Raw genomic sequence first — 5,782 nt, forward strand, 5'->3', positions numbered from 1 at the left:
AAGTTATTTGTTATTTTATATTAGGCATAGCCTGCCCTATAGCATGGTGTATTTTTATTTGTTTTGTTAATAAAAGTTCTGTTTTATATATACGCTGAAGTGAGTTTGACGTTGTATTTTGTTGTTGCATTCAAGCAATTGACGCCGAACTGCCGCCAATTTGAAATTCAAACGAACAATTGCTTTACTCCGAATTGCCGCCATTTGAAAGTGAAAGTAAAATGCGCACGCCGCTTTTACAAGCTATTTAAAAGCAAAGAAAAGCGAGGAAAAGAGGGAACCCCCGCGGTGATACCGGTATTACCAGTGTTGTCACACGTCGATTAACCGGTGGGACAATTTCCTCACCGTCACAACCCTATTTCCTATGTCATCGCCCTCACTGTCTCCCACATGGCTTCCTGACAACTCTATACTATACTACAGGTGCATCTCAATAAATTAGAATGTCGTGGAAAAGTTCATTTATTTCAGTAATTCAACTAAAATTGTGAAACTCGTGTATTAAATAAATGCAATGCACACAGACTGAAGTAGTTTTAGTCTTTGGTTCTTTTTTATTTGTGATGATTTTGGCTCACATTTAACAAAAACCCACCAACTCACTATCTCAACAAATTAGAATACTCCATAAGACCAATAAAAAAAACATTTTTAGCCTTCTGGAAAGTATGTTCATTTACTGTACATGTACTCAATACTTGGTAGGGGCTCCTTTTGCTTTAAATTCGGCGTGGCATGGAGGTGATCAGTTTGTGGCACTACTGAGGTGGTATGGAAGCCCAGGTTTCTTTGACAGTGGCCTTCAGCTCATCTGCATTTTTTGGTCTCTTGTTTCTCATTTTCCACTTGACAATACCCCATAGATTCTCTATGGGGTTCAGGTCTGGTGAGTTTGCTGGCCAGTCAAGCACACCAACACCATGGTCATTTAACCAACTTTTGGTGCTTTTGGCAGTGTGAAATTGGTGGGTTTTTGTTAAATGTGAGCCAAAATCATCACAATTAAAAGAACCAAAGACTTAAACTACTTCAGTCTGTGTGCATTGAATTTATTTAATACACGAGTTTCACAATTTGAGTTGAATTACTGAAATAAATGAACTTTTCCACGACATTCTAATTTATTGAGATGCACCTGTATATGAATAAAGTGGAAAAAAAATGTAAAATACAAATTTTTTATCTATATATAAAATCTATCTTAAAAATAAAATGAATAAAATTCTAATATTTGTGTGTGCATTCTCTCTCTCTCTCTCTCTAAAAACATATATATACATTTCTATATAAAATAATCTGAATAAGTCATTAACACAACCTATACAGTTAAAAATGGTCACATATACCCATAAACTCCAATGTGCACATATTCCAAGTCATATCACTTAAGCCTCTAAATCCAGCCAAATCATCAGTTTCCTTTAAATAAATCGCAACCGATGCAAGCATTTTTTTATAAGCATTACTGTCGTTTACTGCATATGTGTGCAGTAATTTTCCAATTTTAGTTGACTCAAAGTGAAAGGTGTCAATGTTCATAGGTGTCCAAACACAAAGCCATGTTCCTCTCACATGAGATGTGTGTCAGTGGATGCCGCCCGCTGGACACAGACACATTACACCGACGTGTTTACGGCACAACAGAAAACACACGGGTGTGCAAGAGGGAGCGAGTTACACCGGAGAGGCTACAACGCTGTCTGTGAATCATAAATCAAACACAGTGGCCATTAAAACAGACAGACTCTGTTAACCCGGGTCAAGGTGACACGTTAATGCCATCACAATAAAAGCATGCATTTCATTCAATAACTGGAGCAAACATCAAAAAAGCTGTCATTAAACCATCCATCACTTAAAGAAGCCTGCCAGGTAAAGACATAAATCCAATTTAAGGACACGGACACGGACACGGGCACGTCTCATCCACAGGGAAATGCAGCATTTTGTTGAGTGCGAGTATTGCGCCCAGTGCTGCAGGCACTTAATAACAGGGTTACACGAAGAGCTTTAGTCTGCATGCGAGATCATGTCAGCAATGAGATCCAAAGATCCCACAACGAGTCCAACAACATCACAATGCCAAAGAAAAATCACCTCCATTCCAGGCACACAAACACCACAGCAAATGTCAGGCTCGTTACCTTCTCCTTTTTGGGCAGTCCAGTGTTGAATTCAGCAGAACTGGACACTTTGAGAGACTTGGAGCGGTGCTGGGGCTGACGCCTGACTGGCTCCTCCCTGCCGTACTTGACGGAGCCGCCGGCCCGCATGCGGACCTTCCCGGTCCCCTGAACGCTGTTTACCCCGATCATCTCCTCCGATTAAAGCCCTTTCGCACGCACACGGCACCAGAGAGGAGAGCGAGCTTGATCCGGTGGGATGTGTGAGAAAAGAGAAGCGTGAAAGCGGACAGACGAGCAATGCAGAACGGCGCACAAACGTCCCTGCCTTCAACACACAAGTGGCGCTGCTCTCTCCCGCATCGCTCGCCGGAGTGTTTGGATACAGAGCGATAGGTTCCCTGGAAGCAACACGTCAGTGACTGGTAGAGTCAGGGAGAGACACACAGAGAAAGAGAGAGAGAGAGAGAGAGAAGGGGAGAGGAGCTGCTCCTCCCATTCTGAAGTGAGCCAATGTTGAGATCGATTCATTTCTATTTCAAACAGCCAATGCAAGCTGCCCACCGGACTCACTCACATCTGCACACAGAACACAGGCCATCCTGGATGACAACCTGAATATTACCAGCACGAGCTGTAGATGAGCTCTCCAAATCACACCTTAGCAAACAACAATGCAGCACTGCCTCTGGGGCATGCATACAGTATGCATGGTAATATTGGAGTTTATTGGAGAAATGGCCAAATAAGATTCCACTTTTGAACGCAATAAGACTTTGGTGCACAACTCTCGCTGTCTTGAGGTGGTTTATGATAATAACGGCTGTGGAATAATGACGAAGATTCTTTCAAACATGCCTGGCTCTAGGCAGTAATTCAAAGATCTCCTGTGAGAAATCCATCACCTCAGTATGATTTCAACTGGAATCAATAATTCAAAGTGTTCAAAGCGCATACTAATGCTCCATAGACACACCATGACTGGCTGAAATAAAACTAATTATGAGCGGGCAGGTTTAATCATTTAAGTTTCAGATGTGAAACTCTAATGAGACGAACACGAAGCACACTCGTGGACCGTCTCGAAAAGTGGCAAAAGCTTACAAGCTCCAATCTGACTGACAGTCATGTTTACAGGGTTACGAGGAGGAAGAACTCAATTTGTGTGAAAAGTTTGTGAGGCTCAGGGGATGCTGAGATTTAGGTATGCAATATATATTGGTGCCATATAATTCATCAGCTAATATTGGTGATTTTTTTTAATTTATCAGTATCAGTAAGTATTGTGCATATAGGCCTATATCAGCAGATATTGGATATTTAATTGTGCATGCTTATCCACCAGTATTAACATTCAGGTCACCTTGCCTTCATCTAGCACTTTAGCATCATTTTTTGTAGATGTCTTTCATAATGTACATTATAATGCTGTGAAGCACTTACTGTATTTTTAATGCAGATTATGCAAAAATGTTACAATTTAGTTTTCATTATCATTGTCTGCCCTTTCTGACCCTTACAATTACACAGACTGCTTTTGCTGGTGTACTTTCAAGACTTCTACATGTAAATGACATCAGTTATGACTGGCTAACCTGCTTGCATGTGAAATGAGAACGACGCATAATCAAGGGTTTCTGTCATGTCAAGAACGGTATAAAATAAGCACCTGTCAAATGGGGCTGAACTGTCTCAGAGGAAGGATTGTGATTGGCCACCTTTGCACTTCTCTTTCAGAGGAAAACATTTTACATTTTTGCCCCTTAATATTCCTGTACTATTGGCTGAAAATTTGGGAGAAAATTGAAAAGGGATCCTTTGAAGTAAAATGGAAATTCAGAGAGGAGAATGAGGCTTTTTTTTTTTTACTTCACCTGGATGCATAAAAAAAAAACTTTTTATTAGTTATTAATGCGAACCCATGCTTTCACCACAGATGGAAGATATTATCAGACCGGCATGCAGGTGTAGAGCCCATGCAGACTGCCAGGAACCAATTTATCATATCCCTGTTTACGACAAAAGGCAGCTAATGTAAGGTTAGCTTATTTTAAGGTTACAGATCACACTATGTGAGCACTAGCTAGCTGGAGTGCGATTTTGTAATGTTGACCTGTTTTCTATTTGATAAGGCTGATGAACGGAAAGACTCAGATATGCTCAAAATTCTTCTAGTTGATGTCGGCCTGCTGTCATGACAGTGTGGTCGAGGAACAAGAAATGCTTTATGCATGCACTTGTAGGGCAGGAGAGTGAGTAGCATAAGCCAATGTCAAGAACAAAAGCTACAGTATCTGTGTTATGATGGACGGTGTCTGCAGTCAAGCGAGGGCCAAAGAATGGAAGAGCCACTGACGGTGCAGCATAAAGAGTACTGCTGTAGCCAGGCTGAGGACCATGGGTTTATTCTGCATGTCCACAGACGGGATCTTTCATACAAGAATGTTGCCAAAAACAGCACTTGGAAGAAGTGGAAGAAGAGATTAGTCCCCTTTCAACACTGAAATTTGAAGTCTGCATTCAAATTATGCACAGCAGCCAAAACCCACTCATGCCCACCAGAGTAGGTGGCACATGGTGGCTGGCTCATCTTCTGAGAGCATTACACCAGTTCCTCTAAGGGGCAGGTAGGCTGTGGATCAGTAGAGATAAGCATGCCACCCTAAACCTGCAGAATTACTGTTTATTATACTTTATTTGATTTGTAGCATGTACATTTATTTAATCAGTCACATTCTACCACAGAAAACAAGGAACGCCCTTGACAAATAAGGGACAGCCGCAGAAGAACTTTCAGTGAGTGTGAAGAACATTTTAATAATCTAACACATTGGTTCCCAAGCCAGCGGGTCGCTGAAGATTTGCAAGGGGATTTGCATTTTCATTTGGCCCATCTGCTGTTTTTGTTCAAACCAATGCAAAAATCAGACTGAATTTTCATGCACTGTTGTAAAGTTTAACAAGTTGATGTAAAATAAGTGAACGTGCAGTCTAACAATCGAAACAATTTGGATAATAAGCTATCTAGAATTATTAATAGAGCAGATAAAACACCTACAATCATCATTTTGATTCATATCCCTTTTCTTAAAAATGGTCTAAAGTCTGAAATGTGAGGTTTTCCAATTACCAAGCTTTATCTTTTTATGACATTTATCATTTAAAATCTGCCCATCTATGTTAATGTCATTATTTCAATGTTTCTGCTGTTGTTGCAGTTATTAAAAACTTAAAGGGTTACTCCACCCCAAAATGAAAATAGTCATTAATCACTTACCCCCATGTCTTTCCAAACCCGTGAAAGCTTCGTTCATCTTCGGAACACAATTTAAGATATTTTGGATGAAAACCGGGAGGCTTGTGACTGTCCCATTGACTGCCAAGTAAATTACACTGTCAAGGTCCAGAAAAGTATGAAAGCATCGTCAGATTAGTCCATCTACCATCAGTGGTTCAACCGTAACGTTATGAAGCGACGAGAATAATTTTTGTACGCAAAGAAAACAAACTTAATGACTTTATTCAACAATTCGTCTCCTCTGTGTCTCGCCGCATCACTGTAGTGCCATTTTGGAGAATAACCACTGAACGCAAGCAGCATACGCTATTCTGTCAGCCGCGCTGCACGGATGCGCTGTTTTCGTTCAAATCAAAGC

General features: G+C 40.8%; 1 protein-coding gene and 1 long non-coding RNA gene across 3 annotated transcripts in view; one reads left to right on the forward strand and one right to left on the reverse strand.

The window, feature by feature from the left end:
- The window catches only part of psd3l (pleckstrin and Sec7 domain containing 3, like), a 120,699-nt gene that overhangs the window by 32,494 nt on the left and 82,423 nt on the right, over positions 1-5,782 (reverse strand). The gene's annotated exons all lie outside the window — the stretch shown is intronic.
- Positions 1-5,782, forward strand: part of LOC107715870 (uncharacterized) — a 12,360-nt gene that overhangs the window by 480 nt on the left and 6,098 nt on the right. The window contains exon 2 of the long non-coding RNA XR_001637146.1: positions 5,576-5,577. This is a non-coding gene — a long non-coding RNA (uncharacterized LOC107715870). The remainder of the gene's footprint in view (positions 1-5,575; positions 5,578-5,782) is intronic.

This window comes from Sinocyclocheilus rhinocerous, unplaced genomic scaffold (assembly GCF_001515625.1).
Source record: "Sinocyclocheilus rhinocerous isolate Xijiao unplaced genomic scaffold, SAMN03320098_v1.1 scaffold178, whole genome shotgun sequence".
NCBI classification, from domain to species: Eukaryota; Metazoa; Chordata; class Actinopteri; order Cypriniformes; family Cyprinidae; genus Sinocyclocheilus; species Sinocyclocheilus rhinocerous.